The 22,334-nt window shown below is 38.4% G+C and overlaps 1 pseudogene; it reads right to left on the bottom strand.

The window, feature by feature from the left end:
- LOC116100377 overlaps nt 1-21,011 on the bottom strand; it is a 37,893-nt pseudogene extending 16,882 nt beyond the window's left edge.
- Nucleotides 21,012-22,334: the final 1,323 nt, after the last annotated feature.

The following is a 22,334-nucleotide window of genomic DNA, read 5'->3' on the forward strand; positions in this document are numbered from 1 at the left end:
AATTTGTCTTAGGCAGGGTTTCAATTCCTGCATAAACATAATGACCAAGAAGCAAGTTGGGGAGGGAAGGGTTTATTTAGCTTACTTCCACACTGCTGTTGATCACCAGAGGAAGTCAGGACTGGAATTCAAGCAGGTCTGGAAACAGGAGCTGATGCAGAGGCCATGGAGAGATGTTTCTTACTGGCTTGCTTCTCTTGGCTTGCTCAGCCTGCTCTCTTATAGAACCCAAGACTTTCAGCCCAGAGATCGCACCACCCACAAGGAGGCCTACCCCCTTGATGACTAATTGAGAAAATGCCCCACAGCTGGATCTCATGGAGGCACTTCCCCAACTGAAACTCCTTTCTCTGTGATAACTCCAGCCTGTGTCAAGTTGACACACAAAACCTTCCAGTACAACAACTTCTTAGTAAGCTGATTTGTATAACGGTTTCTGTTCAGCTCCATCTTGAGATACTGCCCTGACTTCTCTTGTAGGTAGATTTTGAACTGAAAGTTTAAGTCAGATAAACACTCTGCTCCTAATTTGCTTCTGGTAAGAGTATTTTATGAGAGGAAACTAGAAACCAAACTGTTAAACTAGTTAAACTAGAAACAAAAGAACAGCTTGTGTATGTTGGCAGAATCATCAAAATGAAAGGAATTAGTAGATTCCTTTCAATGATAACTATACATAAATGTAAATTCTTTAATCAAAAGACACAGGCTAGGAGATTATATTAAAAAGTAAGAAGTATATATTTGCTGTATGTTATGATAAATGATAGACGAGACCTTATAATTACATGATCAAACAAAGTGTTCCAGGCAAATGGAACTAGAAAGCAAGCAAATATTGCTTATTTAATTTGACCAAACACACTGAGCCAAAATCTGGTGGGAAATGATAAACATCACTTTATGTTGATTAAAGGAATAATGCATGGAGAGGACAGTGCAATTCTAATCACAGGTCCACCAAGTTCTACACAGAAAATACTACTAGTTATAAAGTCACAAACAGCCATCTCACTCTAAACAGTTGACATATCATCTCATTAAAAACTAAACAGAATTAAATGATGTCCCAAATAAAACAGGCTAACAGATATCTATAGACACTAAATCTAAACACTGCAGAATGCACATTAGTCTCAGCAGTTCATGGAACTATCACTCAAGTAGATATATATTAGGACACAAAGAAAAGTCTTAAGCAATATAAGTTAAAATAATTTCTTATATTCTACTTGACAAGAATGAAATGACTACACATAAATGAAAAGAGAAATTCCAGAATAAAACAGACTCATGGAGACTTAACAACTCACAACTGAACAATGAATGAGTTCTTGATGAAGTTAAGAAACAGAGTCTCCTACAATCAAATGAAGACTAAAACAAAACCTTTAACCTGTGGGATAAAATGAAAAAAAAAAGTTCTAAGAGAAATATTTAAAGATCAAAGTACCTCTATTAAGAAACCAAAGACATTGCTAATACAGTAGTTAATGGTTTACCTTGGGGATTTGGGAAAAGAACAAAGCAAACACCAAACTTTGTAGCTGGAAAGAGATGAGTGACATCACTGTAGATATTAGGGAAAAGGAAACAGCCACAATAAGTAAACCAATATAGAGTTCATGAAACAGAGTTATTTCTTTCAAAAATAAACTATCTTGATCAAATCGTATCTGTACTAACCAAAAAAAAAAAAAATAGCAAATGCTAAAAGTAATACAGTAAGACATGAAAGGGGAGTCATTATGACAGCATAAGTGAAATTCAAAAATTTTTAGATACTTTAAAAAGCATGCCACTATACTCAAAAGCCTAATAGTTATGAATGAATTTGTATATATATAAAAATTACCAAAACAAAACTAATAATACATTTAAAACAATTAAGCAGGTAAAGATGGAGAGAAGGCTCAGCAGTTAAAAGCATTCATTGATCTACTATAGGACAAGGATTCTGGTAGCTGGTAGTTCACAAAGTCCTATCAAAACCTAGACACCAGACACCTGAAGAAAAAAAAAAACTCATATATGCAAGGATAATACTTCCACAAGTAAACAAAATAAACCTTAAAATAGACAGGCTTATAAAAAGCAATGAATTTTTAAAAGTTAACATAATCTCTAACTAAAAAAAAACTCAGGTGAATTTTACCAGACATTCACTCAGAGGTTCTCAAAACATTCCATAAAAGAAGGCACACAACCACAGTATTTTTCTAAAATCAGACAAAATACAAAATCAGACAAATATCCATCAAAAAAGAAGAGTGTAGACCAAAATCCATGATAAACATAGAGGCAAAACTTCTCAATAATTAATTTCTAACCAAATTTAGGAACACATCAAACAAAGTCAAACCCATTAAAGAGTTGTGAAATGACTCAAGATGAAGTGGTGTTTGCAGCTAAACCTGATGCCCTAAATCCACATAGTGGAAATTATCCTTTGGCCTCCATTTGCACATTTCATCATACATTCACTCCCCCACTACACACACACACACACACACACACACACACACACACACACAGAAAAAGCGAGAGAGATGGTGGGAGTGATGTATAATATAAATATAAATATAAAGGCTTAATACATAATAGGTAATGTATAATATGTGCATGTCAAAGTGCCTTTACTTTTAGATGATACAATTTTATTGATAAGAGTTCTGAAAGCATTTAGCAGAAAATACTTGGATCTGATAAAGACTTTTATCACAGTGATGAAATATAAAATTAACATACAAACATTAATAGCTTTTTATCTACAAATGACAAATTAAGAAAAAAATCAGAAATAAGTCTGTCATGGAGTTTTGGGTTTGGTTGTGGATAATTGAGTGATTGAGATGATATTGAAACTATCATATTTAATGTGAAGTTTTACAGCTTCTTCTTGAATACCATTTCTAACTATTTATAACTGCATTAAGTTTTATAAAGGGTGAAAGTCATTAGTTTTGGTGTATTTTATATATTTATTTGAGGTTTCTTTATAATAAACTTAAAATTTTTTAAAGTTTTACAACTTTTTTAAAAATTCCAAAAGAAAATGTGGGGGCTGGAGAGATGGCTCAGCGGGTAAGAGCACTGACTGTTCTTTTGGAGGTTCTAGGTTCAAATCCCAGCAACCACATGGTGGCTCAACCATCTGTAATGAGATCTGATACCCTCTTCTGGTGTGTCTGAAGACAGCTACAGTGTACTTACATATAATAAATAAATAAATCTTTTTTAAAAAATGTGGGGAAAGAGAAATATGCACACTCATACAGTCACTATGGAAATCACTGTGGAGTTTACTCAAAAACCTGAAAACAGATTTCCACGTGACTCAGCTTTCCAATATTAAGTATATACTCCAACTACTATGGTGTATACTACTATATATAGTATATTACTATATACTTAGGTATGTACTACTACAAACTAAGATGCATACTACTATATACGTATAAGTATATTACTAGATACTTAAGTGCACACTACTATGTACTTAAAATTAATTGTTGCTTCCTATTATTTTTGTTGTTAGAGCTGGTGCCATGGACAGGTTTTGCTGCAGGAATCCCTTGTTCCATTGGATGAGTAGAGTTCTGGTCAGGTGGGCAAAAATTTGGCAGATGACAAACAGTTGACACATGGAAGTGCAGGATCTGAGTGTATTTCTCAAAAATGACATCAGACTTTTACAGTCATTACAAAAGAGAAAGGAAAAATTTGGCAGCTCAGCTGGCGAGGTACATCTGAAGCCACCTGAAACACAAATCTCGAATCCTCTTTGAAATACACTGTCACACACACACACATAAACTGGGCAAAAAGAGTCACCCATCCTTAGTAAAATGCCCACTATGCTAATCTTCTGGGCTAGTAGAGACTGTCTCTGGAAGTCTCATTCTTGCTAAGTCCTAGGAGTGGCTCAGCTGCCTGAAAATGAAAATTCTACTTGACCTTGCCCTGGGATAAGTCTCCCATTCTGTAAGCTTCAATGCCCAACCCCTTTACTATCTCCCTAACAATGCTGGAGGCAATTAGTCTGGATGGGTAACATTCTTTATGAAATTCCAAACCAGGGATTGGCTAAGATGTTGGAACATTGGCAAAGGTCAGAGAGCAATGTCTAATTTTGTTTAGCTATAGTAAATCATATCTTGGTGGGCATCTAGCACACAAGTTTGCAAGGACATATCTGGGCTACCTCTGAGTTAGGGGATGCTATGAATGAATTCTAAGAGACTGGATTCCTTTGAAGCTTTTGCCTCTGGTCTTTGACCAAGCTTTTGGGCTTGTCACAAGACTTCATTGGAGTGGACGTGGCAAGCTGGAATTCTGTTCGTGTGGCTATCTTTTAGTTTTGTTGAGAGATTTCTTTCTTGCTTTTTCTAGGGTACAGTTTCCTTCTGTTTGTTGGATTTTCCATTTATTATCCTTTTTGAAGGGCTGGATTTGTGGAAAACATATTGTGTAAATTTGGTTTTGTCATGGAATACCTTGGTTTCTCCATCTATGGTAATTGAGATTTTTGTTGGGTATAGTAGCCTGAGCTAGCATTTGTGCTCTCTTAGGGTCTGTATGATATTACCCCAAGATCTTCTAGCTTTCATAGTCTCTGGTGAGAAGTCTAGTGTAATTCTGATAGGCCTGCCTTTATATGTTTTACTTGATCTTTATCCCTTATTGCTTTCAATATTCTTTTTTTGTTGTTTAATGCATTTGGTATTTTGATTTTTATGTGATGGGAGGAATTTCTTTTCTGGTCCAAACTATTTGGAATTCTGTAGGCTTCTTTTATGTTTGTGGGCATCTCTTCCTTTAGTTTAGGAAAGTTTTCTTTTATAATTTTGTTGAAGATACTTGTCCTTTAAGTTGTAAATCTTCACTCTCTTCTATACCTATTTTCCTTTGATTTAGTCTTTTCATTGTGTCCTTGATTACCTGGATGTTTTGGGTTAGGATCTTTTTCAGTTTGCATTTTCTTTGACTGTTGGGTCAATGTTTTCTCTGGTATCTTTGCACGTGAGATTCTTTCTTCTATGTCTTGTATTCCATTGGTGATGCCTGCATCTTTGTCTCCTTACTTCTTTTCTAGGTTTTCCATCTCCAGAGTTGTATCTTTTTCTATTTCTTAATTGTATCTACTTCCATTTTTAGATCCTGGATGATTTTGGTTTGATTTCTTCACCTGTTTGGTTGTGCTTTCCTGTAATTCATTAAGAGATTTTCGCATTTCATCTTTAAGGACTTGCACCTCCTTACCTGTGTTCTCCTGTATATATTTTTTTTGGCTTTTTTTTGAGACCAGGTTTCTCTTTATAGACCTGGCTGTCCTGGAACTCACTTTGTAGACCAGGCTGGGTTCGAATTTAGAAATATGACTGCATCTGCCTCCCAAGTGTTGGGATTAAAGGTGTGTGCCACCACCACATGGGCTCTCCTGTATTTTTTAAAGGGAATTATTTATGTCCTTTTTAAAATCCTCTATCAGCATCTTGAGATATGATTTTAAATCCAAATCTTGCTTCAGATAATTGGACATAGTACTACCCATGGACCCAGCAATACTACTTCTGGGCATATATCCAGAAGTTGCTCATACATGTAATAAAGACACATATTCCACCATGTTCATAGCAGCATTATTTATAATAGCCAGAAACTGGAAACAACCTAGATATTCCTCAACAGAGGAATGGATAAAGAAAATGTGGTACATCTAGACAATGGAGTACTACTCAGCTATTTAATACAGTGAATTTATGAAATTCTTAGGGAAATGGATGGATCTGTAGAATATCATCCTGAATGAGGTAATCCAATCACAAAAGAACACACATGGTATGCACTCACTCATAATTGATAGTAGCCAAGAAGCTTGGAATATCCAAAATATGACCTACAAACTGCAAGAAACTCATGAAGAAGGAAGACCAAAGTGTGGATACTTTGATCCTTCTTAGAAGGGGCAACAAAATACCCATGGAAGTATTGCAGAGATAAACTATGGAGTGAAGACTGATGGAAGAATAATCCAGAGACTGCTCCACCTGGGGTTCTTTGCCATGTACAGTCACTAAACCCAGACACAATTGTGGATTCCAGAAAGTGCTGGCTGATAGGAGTCTGATATAGCTGTCTTCTGAAAGGCTTTGCCAGTGCATGACTAATACCACAGTGGAGGCTCACAGCCATCCATTGGAATGAGCACAAGGTCCCCAATGGAGAAGCTAGAGAAAGAATTCAAGGAGCTGAGAGTTTGCAGCCCCATAAAAGGAACAATGATATGAAGTAATTAGTACCCCCCAGAACTTCCAGGGACTAAACCATGAAACAAAGTGTATATATGGTTGGACTCATGGCTCATGCTTCAGATATAGCAGAGGATGGCCTAGTTAGTCATCAGTGGGATGAGAGGCCCTTGGTCCTGTGAAGACTCTATGACCCAGTGTAGGGGAATGCCAGGGCCAGGAAGTGGGAGAGGGTTGGTTGGTGAGCAGGTGAAGTGCGGAAGGAATAGGGGTTTATTTGGAGGGGAAATCAGGAAAAGGGATACCATTTGAAATGTAAATACAGAAAATATCTAGTAAAGAAAAAAACAGCAACTAAAAAAAGATGAACATTCATCATGTCTGAAACAAAGCAAGATATTGTGATTCAGTAAGAAGACGTCATCATTCTTCTACATATGAATAAAGTACAAAGAAAATCACTGTTACTGGAGATTTCTAACTGCATGTTATTAGCCAAGTTTCAAGCATTTCAGTCATCCATGAAAACATGCTCGGTCTTCATTCCTCTAATTCATTACTTAGTATTCAAATAGATAAAGAATGTGAGATCTGAGGATCTGCCTTGTCTACCATGGGACACTGAATCACAAACATCTTGTAGCTATTATATAGACATGTTTCCTAAGTTGTTGCTGGCTACGTTTTCCATTTAGAATTCTGTTCGGAGCACTCAAAACACTGATTTCAGCTGGTATCTATTTCCCTGGAGATTATATCTCTTAGATACTTATTTGAAAATCAACTCGAGTAATTTCAAAAATCTAGATGAAGTCAGTGATTGAATCTAGATACCACAATTCACTTTTCCTAGTAGTTTTTTTTTTTATATAACAGAAAAAGAAGTGCTTCCTTTTCATTTAAAATGAAACAAATCAAACAACAAAAACCTCAATGGATTAAAGTGGGAAGTTTACTTGTAATATTGCAGTAAAAGTGCTTTTTCATCATGTTACTCATGGTCCATAGCCAATTTCAGCATGTATAAGAATTAAAACACTCAGCAAACAAACAAAAAACAAGAAAAAGAAGTCATAGGTTGTTAAATGAAACCTTCATTGCTACTGTTGAGAAACTTCCCTAGGAGCTGTTACCTGTAAAATGCCTAAGGATCCAAATAACACAGGTTAAGGACACAGTTGTCAGTTGCTTACAAAAAGTAGTTGGTAAGACCCTATTGCTACAGGCATCCTTATATGCTGGTCGTGGGACATAAAGAAAACAAGCTGGGAGTGGCCTAGACTATACCTTCCTACTGAACAGCCCTCACAGTGTTAGTCAGGCTATTATTAGGAGATTGTCATCAACACTTACTCAGCTGTGGACACTGTGATATATACTTCAACCAGCCTTACAAGATATGCTCACTGGTTAATAATGGCTATTGTGTTATTGGGTAAATAGCCATTTTTTTATAAAATTTGTATTGAGAAAAGTTCATATCATGTATAGTCAACAAGCTAAATACCCATATTATGGAGGTAATAGATCCTCGTATTTAAGCTTTCATTGATTTTCTGCTAAATAGACATGATGTGAACATTAAATTGTCTTCTAAATAGCCATACATTTTTTTTTGCTTATATATCTCTACTGCCATCTTAATCAAAGGATGTGCCTTGTAGTAGGCAGTGGTAATTTCAGAGACTCAAAACTAGCCAAAGTGCTGAGAATAAGATCCCTTTCGGTGCTTTCATAAATGAAATATCTATAACCTGCAATATAGACTTAGGAAACATCAAGGAAGAATGTACGAAAATGGTGTTAAGAGCCTAAAGATAGGGTAAAATGATGTGGAATATTGTCTTCTAGATATGACACAGCAGCCACAGCACTTTGTGGCTTTGATTACTGCTTAAGATCTTTAAAAATCTCAGCCCTTTAATATTCTATCAAGGAAAGATAAGGTTCTCCCAAATCCTTACCCCTTTTTTGAGGATTTATAGGCAGTTAGCAGTCACCAAGGGCAGGGCACATGAGTCCACCTTCCTTTCATCACCTATAGGATGTTAGTCATTGCTGGTGGAAGGAAATTTTTTTCAGTAGAGTAGCTACTAGTAAGGTACCCATGTTCCAACAAATGACTCCTTTTCTTTGCTCCAATAAGCAACCCTAATGGAACTCCCTGTGTTAAAACACACAAACAAAGAAAAGGAATATGGAAATAGAAAGGACAGCTATTTGGGAAATGGAATAGGATCAGAAAGAATGGGAAAAATACAAGAAAGATATGTGGGCTATTATTGTTATTAATATATCTGTACACATGTATGAAAGTATCAATAATAAAACACTTTATTAGATATAATCAATATATTTCAATAAAAGTTTGAGTAAACCAAAGTATAAAGGATTCTCTCACCTACCTCTGAAAATATTTTTGAGACAAATAAGATATTAGGATTTACAATATTTAGAAAGATGCATTTGAATAAAATGGATGATGATCAGGCTAATGTATAAGAATCCATTACAAAAAGACTAAGAAAATCCACAAAGGAGAAGCACGGTAGGAAGAAATCATCATTTGTTATTTTTCTATTGCTGTGATAAAATACCTTGAAAAAAAGGAACTTAAGGAAGAGAGAGCATGGTCAAGGCAGGTAAAGATATAGGATTTCATTTCCTCAACCACAATCAGGAAGCACAGAGAGTACACTGGAAGAAGCTTAAGGGTTTAACTTCTAAAAGCCCACCTTGAATGGAATACTTCCTCCAACCAGGCTGTGCCTCATAAACATTCTGAATAAGTGCCACCAACCAAGTATTCAACTGTGGGAACCTATGTAGGCCATTTCTTATTCAAATGATAACTGATGTCAGTATCAACATTAGATCTGAAAAGACTAGATACTCCCAATGGTGCTGAAATAGTATGTCATGCAGCAAGCAGTGGCTGTGCCCTGTTCTGTGGTGATATGTGAGAATAGAAACACTTCACAAGCAGGTTTGAAATGGTTATAAGCCTTGGGCCCACAGACTGCTTGAATGTGGAAAGATAAAATGGATCTTACAGAAGACACTAAATGGCTAGAGTTGTAGGCAAGTTAGGTAACACACATAAAATTGTGAGTTTGAGCTCCAGCACCAAACAAAGTGTAGAGTAGGTGCTTTTAGTCCTAGAACTCAAGAGGTAGCAGAAGAAGAAACAATGCTTCAACATCATCTCTGGCTATATAGACAGTTCAAGGCCAACATAAGCTATATCTCCCTTTGACTTTTTAAAAAAAGTCTTTGAGACCTGGGACTGGGGAGATTCCAGACACTCTATAATGGTGACTCTATCTGAGACTTTTAACAGTAGGTGATATGCACCAGGTAAGACTCCCAGAGGAGAGATAGGATCAACAATCCATCCATAAAACTTTTGGCCCCAAATGTGTCCTGTCTACAAGATGTTCACAGACAAAGATGGAACAGAGATGGAGAGAATGGGCAATCAATGACTGGCCAAAATTGAGACACATACCATGGGCAAGAAACAATGCATGAAACTGTTACTGACACTCTGATATGCTTGCAGACAAGAGCCTAGAATAACTGTACTCTGACTGAGAGGCTCTGTAGGGGTCTGGCTGGCCGGAGGACCCTCATTCCGTTGGGTGCTCTTGGACGGAGAATTATTGAGTACCTGTGAACACAAGTGGCTAAGAGAGAAGGAAGACATGGACGCCAGGTAGCTGCATTGAGATCTATGTGTGTTTACTTAGGATAACTCCGTTTAAATAACCAGAGTCAGGAATGAAACCCAGGGAGAACCTAAAGCCGCCCTTCTAACATAAACACGAGGTAATCCATAAACACCAGACCGGAGGAGGATCTTGAAAGGAAGGTCCGACAAGCTTTTAACATAAACATGAGACCTGTCAGTCTTTGATCTCAGGAGCTGCAGTCAGTGTTCCCCACCGAGGGTGGCCAGCTCCAGCTTCCAGCCTGTCGGGGCTGTTTTCAGATTTCAAATCATTCTCAAGCAAAGGGGGAAGGAGTCCACAGTTCACCCCTTATTAATTTAAAAGCAAGAGGCAGGATCGAAACCGAAATAATTCTTGGTTTTTAGCATAGACGTGATAGCAGGAAAACAGCACCCCAGTCTGTATACACAACACACTTCAAATGGAGGTCTGGCAGAAACAGGCTGAGTTTCATTTAGTTTCAGTTCTTTTGATCTTCTGAGCTGCATAGTCTGTGTTAGATCTCAGGGGCCACCGCCAGTGTTTCGTGCCACAGGTGGGTGGTCTCAGCCCGGGGCCTGTCACGGCTTTCTTTCGCTTCCGGAACCCACAACAGAGCAGAGGGCCAGGATACCACATTTCACCCTCTCTTGTTAAAAACTGATGCAGGGAAATGGGGCACGTTCTTGACACATAATCATGGGAAACACAGCAGTGCATAATGCACTCTCTAACTTCGCCACCTTAGGCACTTCTGCACAGCAGGGAAAACTAGACCATGATACATCTGTAACACAGACGGCCTTTGACCATGTGCTTGTCTAGGGAAACATCCCAGCCAGAGGAAGTGTCATTTTTTTTGTACCATCCTTCCATGCAAAATGCCAAGTCTCGTCCACAAAAATCCACAGTCCGAAAGCTGATCATATTATCAGAAACCAGCTGACGTAACTCTGTCAGCCAGGTGCTGGATCCAGGGGGCGGGGACGTGGTGTAGCTGGGAGCCAGGATTCCAGGTCGGTTGCCAGGAGACGGTCTCAAAAAAATGCAAATTAGTCCTTTGCCGACTCGGTGTTCGCATTAACCTTTGAAATTCTGGAATCTCAGTGGTAAGCCAGGCATCCTTGGGTGTCGCCTGCTCTTCGGAAAGTAACAAAGACTTCAAACGAGTTTTTGTCTCTGCTTTGTTGGGAGAAAGCACATTACCAAATCAAAACGGGAAAAGACACGTTCCAAACTGGCAGAAAAAGCTTTTAGAACAAATGAAAATGAAGGCAAAAGGAAAACATGAAAACTCGTTCAAAACTGGCAGGAAAAACCTGTTAGCCCAGAACAAAGGAGAACGAGATAAAAAGGGAAAAAGGAAAAAGGCTTTCTGAGCTATAGCAGCTGTTGAGCCTCAGAATCAATCTGACGTTTCCTGAGCGACTGGGCCATGTCATACACAGGCATGAAAATAGATTTTTTCAGGGATCCAAAGTGGTCTGCCACAGGCCTACTTTAAACGTAGGTCTATAGAAAAATTAAAATGAAAAGATTCTTAGCAGGTCTTCTAAATGGAGTTTTGTTACAAAAGTTAAGCAAAGAGCTGGATGTTTGTAGTCCCATCACTCAGTAGACCAAGGCAGGAGGATAGTGAGTTTGAGACTACCCAGGACTACATAGCAAGACTGTCACCAAAAACAAATATCTAGATAAACAAACCAGTCAAGACAGTGCATGTCTGCACTCCTGAAGGTGAAGGCAAGGGCATCCTCAAGCTCCATAGCAAGTGTGAGGCCAGCCTGGGCTACAAACATAAGACCCTGCCTCAAAAAGCAAAAAGCACCTTGGGAGATCTCTGGGGGAAGAGATTTCTCCATTGGTCTAAAAAGGCAAAATTATAATCGTGCAAAACGCACATACAACAATCAAAATCTAAATAAAAGCAAAAAATCTTTTCTAGTGTAAGAAGGCCCATTGTCTGTATAAATAATTTTGGGCAAACCAATAGCACTGAAAGCTTGAAAACAATGATCAAAAACATTATTAGAGGCTTCTCCTGTTTGTAGGGAAGCAAAAAACAAATCTAGAAGAGGTAACAATGTAGACATGTATATAATTAAGCTTTCCAAATTTTTGCATAAATGTGTCATATCTAAATGTCAGATACTAATAGATACCAGCCCTCTAGGGTCTATCCCCAAATGTGGGACTGGGGAAAAAATGACACATTTCGAGCACTGTGTAAAGATCATTCTTACTTTTTCTCTGGAAATTAAATGTTTGATCCTCAGAGTCTGGCTGGACAAATGGAAACTAATCATGGTCTCCTTTAAATAAGGCCACAGGATCAGAAACCACAATCTCTCTGTGTAAGGGCTCTGTCAATGGTTATTGCCTCTGGCTAAAGGTCTAGGCAGGTCAGAATGAGCCCTAGTATGACCAATATAGAATTGATTTTTACGTGCGAGAATGATATTATGGTAACTGATTAAATAGAAGTCTTGTAGGCATGTTTATCTTAAAAACTGTGCAAAACAGAAGCTGTTGGAGGATAACTTAAACGTATCAGACACAGCTTCAAAGGCCTATAAAATTGAAGTTAATTCAGCCAATTAGCGGAGAGACCAGGAATACTTAATTACCTGTATACCGTTAATGAGAAAACTAGTTCTTTCTAGATGTGCCATCAGTAAATACCATAAGGGCAATGTCTATAGTCTTCCAAGCCATTACCTTGGAAAGATGACTAGAAGAATAAATAAAAGCATTAAAAATCTAAAAGTTGAGTAAGTAGCTAATTCTGTACAAAAAGCCAGGAGTCTAGCTCCAAGGTAAAAGGTGGGAAAATAACATCTGGCTATTTGTCAAGGTAAGTTAATGTTTGTATCCTACCCAGCATAATTATCTGTACAAAAGCTTCATAAAATGGCACGAAATTACATTCTGGAGACATCTAGAATGGATCCACAAAATAGGTTCTTACTGCCACAGCAATGAAAAGGTAACGAATAATCTGTGTAAGAAATAGATTCTCAATAGTCTTATCTACCTGCTGTAAAGCAGATATCTCTTCTTAATTAAGGATGTAGGAGAAATTGGATCAGAATTACCTCTAAAAATATCAATAAGGCATCTTTTGGTATAAACTTTTGGTAAGTTTAAAGACGAAGCCAATAAATATTGCTCAATAAATTTTGAAAATCAATTAAGGTTAACCATTGGTCTCTGTACCTACTCTGGGGCAGTTTGTAACTCCATCTGATTAAAGGCAAATAAATCTTTAAACCACAAAAATAAAATCATTTTGGAATTGTCACTGTTCTCCAATCAAATCAAGAATAATGAATCTTCATACAGTCTAAAAACAATCTTCATTATCTGATGATTTCACAAAGTAAGCGTGTATCATGGAGAATCTGATTTCTACAGATGACCTGTTTCTAACTGTTCCCACACTGAAACTGATTCTATATACACAGGAGTAATATTAATCCACTTGATAATATCTATGTAATTGTCACTCTGACCTCAGCGCTCCAAAGCCAGATAAACAATGAATCCAGCAAGCATGATTCCTGGGACACACCTCCTCTTCCGTTCTTGGATAGCTGTCCTTCTCTTTGCCTGCCTGAAATAATTCCTGCTTACATCAATCAACCCTCTTATTTTGATCTCGAGTTCAAATCTAGCCAGACAGGACCCACTATGAAAACTCTCCCTCCCGTTCGGTTTTCTCATATCTAAGACCATCTCCCAAAGGCTCGCTTGGGTTCCGCGCATGCGCATAATAGCAGCCGCCGCAAAGTTGCTTGGGAAATGTAGTCAGAGGGCAGACTTCCGCAACCTGCTCGTCCCGTATGAACCAGCCCAGAGCAGGCGAGCTGCGGGAATCTGTGGACCATCTCGCAGCTCTTCCAAGAGCCAGGCCGGGCTATACCTCTAAAACATTTCGTTAACTGCTAGCAGCCACAGGGCTGTGGCGGAAAACGACCTGTCTACCCGCTGCACTCTGTCTCCGAGTCAGGCGTGTAGGCGGCTGTAAGGTGAAACCAAAGCTCCACCCGGGATCGCCCACCCCTCCCGGCCCTGGCTGCAAGCCTCCAGATCCTGCAGCGCCGGATCGTGAGTTCTGGACTTAGTCTGTCTCTACCCTCCGGATAGCTCTGTGGAGTCTAGCCAACCATGGCTCCGATCTGAGCACCTGGAGCTGTATGCAGGCAGAGCAGAAGGCAGCTGTACCCAAAGAGTCACCAACTGTGTGACCCTGGCCCCGCTCAGCAGTTGCCAGCCCACTCAGACAGACTGGCTAGACTGGCAGATCAGATGACAAGAGACGAGACTTCTGCATCCACACCAGAACACAAGACAAACATGTAACAAAAATAAATAAAACAAATACCCCTGTAGCTCTGTGCACTGAAATGTACAAAACAGGGGAATGACCGCCCCCAAACTTAGGGTTACAGCAGTCAACCTCCCTCAGAAGAAAGCCGAGCACCCAGCCTAACTGGCTGACTCCTGAATACCCAGCCTTTCCGGCTGACCCCTGGCATGACAGTTCTCTCAATGGAATCACCCCCGCCAATTTCTTGTCAACCTCCGACGAAATCCTTGCCAACAATACCAAGCAAAAATAGAGAGCTCTCAGTGCTAATAACTTCAACCCAGCCCCAAGTAGAGAGATCTGGAAACCCAGATGGGGCTGACTCATTATAAAAGTATAAGTGCCTCTCTTAAATTTCTAGTAGGAAAATTAATCCATCTTGCCCTCAATCCAGGGGCAAAAGGTTTCACTCTTACCCCTAAGTCTCAAACAGCCTGCCCCAATTCTGGGGAGCTGTCTAGAAATCTCTGCATCCATGTTTATTTTACCACCGATAAATCCTGCATCTGGTGGTGGGGTCCCTCAATAAATTTCTCCCTCGTCCAAGCCCCACGTTAGGTACCATTTGTAGGGGTCCGGCTGGTGGACCCTCACTCCATTGGGTGCTCTCAAATGGAGAATTATTGAGTACCTGTGAACACAATAGGGTAAGAGAGAAAGAAGACACGGACGCCAGGTATCTGCATCGAGATCTGTGTGTGTTTACTTAGGATAACTCCGTTTAAATAACCAGAGTCAGGAATGAGACCCAGGGAGAACCGAAACCCACCCATCTAACATAAACACGAGGTAATCAATAAACACCAGACCAGAGGAGGATCTTGAAAGGAAAGTCCGACAAGCTTTTAACATAAACATGAGACCTGTCAGTCTTTGATCTCAGGAGTTGCAGTCAGTGTTCTGCACCGAGGGTGGCCAGATCCAGCTTCCAGCCTGTCGGGGCTGGTTTCAGATTCCAAATCATTCTCAAGCAAAGGGGGAAGGAGCCCACAAGGCTCCACGTAGCAGTTAACTAAAACAGATGTAGAAATCAACAATCAAACATTAGATAGATCTCTGGGAGTCTTGTGGAAGAATTGGAAAAAGGATCAAGAGACCCAAAAAGGATAAGAACTCCAGAGAAAGACCATCAGGATCAATTAACCTGAACTTTGTGCAATCTCAGAGACTGAACCACCAAACAAAAGATATCATGAGCTATACCTATGGCCCCTGCATATATGTAGCAGATGTGCAGCTTGGTCTTCACACATGTCCCCCAACAATTGGAACTGGGGTTGTCCCTGAATCTGTTTCTTGTCTGTAGATTCCATTACTCTATCTGGGCTGCCTTGTCTGGCCTCAGTGGAAGAGGATGTACCTATTCCTGCAGAGAATTGATGTGTCATGGTGGAGAGATAATTTTGGGGCACCTACCCTTTTTCAGAGGTGAGGGGGTTGGTGACAAGTGGTGTGGGAGGGCAACATTGAGCAGAGAGGGATGCTGAATATTGAAATATAATATGAATAAATAAATAAATAAATAAATAAATAAATAAAATGTCTCTGAGTTTCCTCCATGTCCTATATTTCACAGAGTACTCACCATTTCCTTTGAGGAATCATTCAAAATAAGTTCCCAGTGACTCTGGATTCTTCATAAGGTTTGTCTTACCCCAGAAAAAAATAACCAGACACAAGAACATCTCTGGGATTTCTGATGAGATAGATCGCCTTATAAGGAAAGGATGTAAATGTTGGTCAGTATTTATTCCTCACCTTTTAACTGGCATAATTTACATGAACTAGTCAAATATCCAATGGTTTATAAAAACTATTATTTTTATTTGGGCAAAACATATACACAAGTATAAAAAATCTATAGTGATAATTCCTCTTTTTAAATATTATTTGATTTGTATAAATGCAACAGGAAAATGGCTAGTTCATTAATAGTGTTAAAGAACAAAAACCCAAACCAGACTGATTTGTCACTTGTGAAGATCACAATAATAATTAGTTATCCAATATCAAGTGCCCAGCCCTTAAAATATACATACAGGTAACATTGTCCTGACTGAGAAGTTTGTACTGAAGTATTTAAGTATATATAGACTTATTTAGGAATATATTGATTATTTATTCAATAATATATATTACATATACTAGAAACATTCATATATATATCTGTCTATGAATATATAAATATAGGAATGTATTTAGGAAAATATACATATGTATATACATATGTATATACATATACATATATACAACATGAATTAATGAAAATAGAAACCATACATTTAAAAGAGAGCAATGAGTGATATACCAATGAGTTTGGAGGGTGTCAGTGGAAGGAAGAAATGATGTATATAATTATATTTTATCATTATAATTTCAAAACATAAAAGAATTAAAAAATAATCCTTTTTGTTGGATATGTTCTTTATTTATATTTCAAATGTTTTTCACTTTCCAGGTCTCCCCTTTAGAAACTCCCTACCTCATCCTCCATACCCCTGCCTCTATGAGGGTGCTCCACCACCCTCCCACTCCCATTCTCCTACCCTAGCATTTCCCTACACTGGGGCATTGAATGCTCTCAGGCCTGAGGGCCTCTCTTTCATTGATGTCCAGCAAGGCCATCTTCATATGTGGGTCTCTCCATGTGTATTCTTTGGCTGTTGGTCTAGTTCCTGGGTGCTCCAAGGGGTCTGGTCTGTTGACACTGTTGCTCCCTCCATGGGGTTGCAAACCCTCTCGGCTCCTTCAGTTCTTTTTCCATCTCCTCCATCGGGGACCCCCAAATGAGTTCAGTCCAATGGTTGGCTGCAAGCTTTCTCCTCTGTATTTGTCAGGCTCTAGCAGAGCTTTTCAGGAGACAGCCATATCAGGTTTCTATTAGCAAGGACTCCCCAACATCCACAATAATGTCCAGTTTTGCTAGCTGTATATGGGATGGATCCCCAGGTGGGCAATCTCTGGATGGCCTTTCCTTCAGTCTCTACTCTAACTTTTGTCTCCATATTTCCTCCTGTGAGTATTTTGTTCACCCGTCTAAAAAGCACTGAAGCATCCACATATTGGTCTTCCTTCTTCTTAGGTTTCATATGGTCTGGAAATAGAATTTTGGGTATTCCAAACTTTTGGGCTAATATCCACTTATCAGTGAGTGCATACCTTGTATGTTCCTTTGTTACTGAGTCACCTCACTCAGGATGATATTCTCAAGTTCCATCCATTTCCCAGTGAATTTCATGAAGTCAATGTTTTAATAGATGAGTGGTACTTTATTGTGTAAGTGCCATGTTTTCTGTATCCATTGCTCTGTTGAGGGACATCTGGGTTGCTTCCAGCTTCTGGCTATTATAAATATGGGTGGTATGATTATAGTAGAGTATGTGTTCTAATTACGTGTTGGAGCAACTTCTGGGTATATTCCCAGGACTGTTATTACTGGGTTTCCAGGTAGTACTATGCTCAATTACTGAGGAACCACCAGACAGATTTCCAGAGTGGTTATACCAGCTAGATGTCACACCAGCAATGGAGGAACACTATTTTCCACATCCTTGCCAGCACCTGCTGTTACCTGAGGTTTTTTTTATTAGATATTTTCTTTATTTACATTTCAAATGTTTTCCCCTTTCCTGGTTTCCCCTCTGAAATACCTCCTATTCACTATTCAGTATTACTCTGTAGTACTGTTTGAGGTCTGGGAAGCTGATTCCCCAGAAGTTCTTTTATTGTTGAGAATAGTTTTCCTATCCTGTTTTTTTTTTTTTTGTTATGAATTTGAGAATTGCTCTTTCTAATACTATGAAGAATTGATTTGGGATTTCGATGGGGATTGCATTTAATATGCGGGTTGCTTTTGGCAAGATGGCCATTTTTACTATATTAATCCTGCCAATCCATGAGTATGGGAGATTTTTCCATCTTCTGAGGTCTTCTTTGTTTTCTTTCTTCAGGGACTTGAAGTTCTTGTCATACAGATCTTTCACTTGTTTGGTTAGAGTCACAATAAGATATTTTATATTGTTTGTGACTATTGTGAAGAGTATAATTTCCCTAATTTCTTTTCAGCCTTTTATCCTTTGAGTATAAGAAGGCTACCTACTTGTTTGAGTTAATTTTTTATCTGGCCACCTTGCTGAAGTTTTAATCAGCTGTAGGATTTCTCTCATGGATTGTTTGGGGTTACTTAATTATACTACCATATTATCTTCAAATAGTCGTATTTTTACTTCTTCCATTCCATTTAGTATACCTTTGAACTCCTTTTGTTTTCTAGTTGCTTTATCCAGAACTTCAAGTACTATATTGAATAGATAGGGAGAAAGCGGGCAGTCTTGTCTAGTGTTTGATTTTACTGGGATTGCTTTAAGTTTCTCTCCACTTAATTTGATTTTGGCTACTGGTTTGCTGTACATTCTCCTAATATGTTTATGTATGGACCTTGAATTTCTGGTCATTCTAAGACTTTAAAAATGAAGGGATGCTGACTTTTGTCAAATGATTTTCAAGCATCTAATGAAATGATCATTCTTAATAAAAGGAACTTTGTATTTTATATCAATTATTCTAGAACTCATCTCTTTAGGCTTCAGTTTCCCTAGCAAAATATTTACCAAATCCAGATAAGAAACAGGCATATATCAAGATGGTCAAAAATTCAGTGTGACATTTCAAAGAGAGATTATTCTAAGCTCATCTTTGTCATTCGAGCTTTTGCTAACTAGGAGCTATGATAGATCAGAATCTTGATATCTCTGATTCCTTGTAGTAATTCCCTTTCAGTTTCATGGGAGATTCCTGTGACTACTAATCTTAATAGACAGCTAGACATAACATGACACTGTGTGAACTTCTGACCTTTGAATATTGATGCCTGATCATGATGCTTTTCCTATGAGCAATTATGTCTTAGGTGATTCACCCACAGGGCTTGGGTTATAAGTTATAATTAAGATTGGCTCATTGACTTTGATACCTATAATATAGTAATATCCACTGTACATTAGAGTTTAAACTCTGCTTGGCCTCTATATGTAGTTCCTGAATGTTCCAGTGTGATATGTATTTTCTAAAGCTGCCCAGGATCACTGTTTGATGGTCCATCCACATCCTGGTACTCTAATGTAGTCTGATGTGGAGAAACATCAGCAGCACCTAGTACATGAGAATCTCACCTTCACATTTCTGCAAGTGCTCCAGGGCCTGTCAGGGTAAAATAAGTTCAAAGAGTATTTGGTCAAATAAAATCTCAACCAGTAGACACTGACCTTGGCCTTGGAAGTGAAGAAAGACTTGGTGAAAAGTTGGATGGGAAAATGGGAGCTCATGAGTTGTGGTCCTTCCTTATTGATTAATACAGGATATCCTATATTAGTCTCTAGCCACGGTGAGTGGTCCCAATTTGGCACAGATTGGATCCACTTGGGATTTTCCATGGCATGAATCAAGCAGACAATCTCAACCAGCCAGTTCATTCCTAGTTGAAAAGGAAAAGTAACTGTCACTCATTTCAATAGTACTTGTGAAAAAAGCTTCAAGTAGAATATATGCCCACAAAATTTACCATGCTGACCATTTTCAATCACACAGACTTGTAGCGTTCATAATGTCCATGTGGTGTAAGTACAAAGTATATTCACTCAGCATATTTTGAAGACTTCAATTTCCAAAAGTGAGACCCTATACCCAGCAAACACCAACATGCTAATGAAATATCTCCTCCATCCCTGGGGCACCATCATTCTACACTCTGGTGGAATGAATTTGTCTATCCCAGATATTTCACAGTGATATAATTATAGCTTCTGCTCTCTGAGAGTACCTCCTATAATTTAATTCATTGCCATTGAGATGCACCCATGCTGTAGTGTATGACTGAGTACTATTATTAAGATGAGTAACTTCCATGGTATATATTTACCACAAACACCTGCATTTGGGTTTATGTGCTCATTTGTCAGTGAATCTTTCTCTAGCTTCCATCTCTGAGTTATTGTCTGATGGGTTTTTCATGTAATCCCACTGCCTTTGGATTTTCTGTGTCATTTGGCTTTTGATGTTAGCAGCCTAATACTTGCCCAATTTTCAGTTCATCTTCTGCACAGCAAATATCCAATCCCCAAACCACCATGATGTCACATTTTGGTTTCTTGAGTTTTCATATTCCATTTCATGGACAAGGTCCATGTTAGTTCTACCTGGAATTGTCCTCTCCTCCACATATCCTCACATGTATGCCTTTATCTCTTGATTCTATATTTCTGTTTATTCTCATCACTCTCCCTTTTCTATCTCTGTCCCACAGAGAGAAACTTATAGCAGATTCTGCCTCAGGGCCCATTATCATTGTTCTGTTGCCATAGCTGATCAGTTCAGCCCAGATAAGTCAGAGGAGAGGTCTTTCTTTGAGTGGAATACACACAAATATGAATGCCCACAAACCATTTTACATATTGATATGTAGAACACTCCACTTATCACCCAGAATTAATAAGTATCAAAGCACTAACCTCCCTTATACAATTCAGAATCAATCTTACTGATAGTCCTTACCTGACTTAGGTAAGTCAATATAAACAAATCTTCTTTCACCACAAATTTATTGTGGATATTTTCCACAATTTCTGTTGGAACCCATGTGGCAGGAAAAGGTATTCCTTCAAACCAACTGTAGTCTGACATCATGAATAGCTCTTTGTAGTTGCTGTTAGGATTCTAGCCCTGGGCACCTGTTCAGCTTATAGTAATTCTGTGAGAGGTAAGATTTATACTGAAAGTAAAAGAAATCATTAACATTTTCTGGTTTGTTGTGAAACTAGATATTGATAGGAAGAAATAAGTAGTATAACCCACATCAAAGGTTACTGTATTGAGCAATTTTGAACTCCTAGAAAGAATATTTTTGCAGAATTTGTGAGCTTGTAAGCCCCAAACTAGAAACTCAGTAAGTGGTGGTGGTGCACACCTTTAATCCTATCACTAGGGAGGCAGAGGCAGCCGGATTTCTGAGTTTGAGGCCCTACTGGTTTACAATGTGAGTTCCTGGACAGCCAGGGCTACACAGAGAAACCCTGTCTCAAAAACAAACAAACAAACAAAAACAAAAACAGGAACAGAAACTCAGTAAGAAGTAAAAGGACATAGAAATACACAGGGTAATTTAAAATGTCTTCTAATACAATTTAGATTTAATAATGATTTCAAATGTGTAGAAAAATGACAGAGATCATATAGAAACTTTCCATGGCAATTCTTTTTTTTTTAATAGTGGTTTCTTTTCAGAAACTCATAGAATATTAGCTGCCCTTCTTTTTCCCTCAGAGCCCTCCCTCCCTTTCCCATTGTATGATCTCTTCTTTAATATTTGTTGCTATTTATATATGTACACATGTATAGTTAACCTACTGAGTCCATTCATTTGGGCTTGAATATGATATATCCTGAGGTGTGCATTTGAGATTGTAAAATCAATATGGGATTGTATCTCCAGACATAGCTTCTTCTCCATGTCTTAGCAGCCACTGATATGATGTACTTCTTAATTTAGGGTAAAATCATATAGAATTTCCCCTGGATTTTTGGTGTACCCACTAGTGAAATTATGCTGGTTTGTTTGGGTAACTATACTGTTAAGAGTTCATGTGTCTATTATCTCTGTTTATCTAAGAGAGACATACTCTATCAACAGGAATCTTGGACCTCTGTGAGATTTCTGTACCTTCATATGTAGTTTTTTCCCTTGAGTCTTAGGTTGAAAGGAATTGTTGCAGAAGTATCAGTTGGGGTTGTGCAATTTGTTGTTTATTATTATCTACATTTTGGCCCATTGAAAATCTTTATCTGAGTCTCCAAATTTGCAAAAAGAATTATTTTTGACAAGGTGTGAGAATTGCATTTACCTGTGGATATAAGGTGAGTTATTTAGAAAACAGCTGGAAATTACACTGGTTTAGGGAACTGTTGGTAGTGAGACTCTTGGGGTTTTGCCTTTTCTAGCTCCAGGTGGTT

The sequence above is a fragment of the Mastomys coucha genome, unplaced genomic scaffold, assembly GCF_008632895.1.
Source record: "Mastomys coucha isolate ucsf_1 unplaced genomic scaffold, UCSF_Mcou_1 pScaffold21, whole genome shotgun sequence".
Taxonomy (NCBI): domain Eukaryota; kingdom Metazoa; phylum Chordata; class Mammalia; order Rodentia; family Muridae; genus Mastomys; species Mastomys coucha.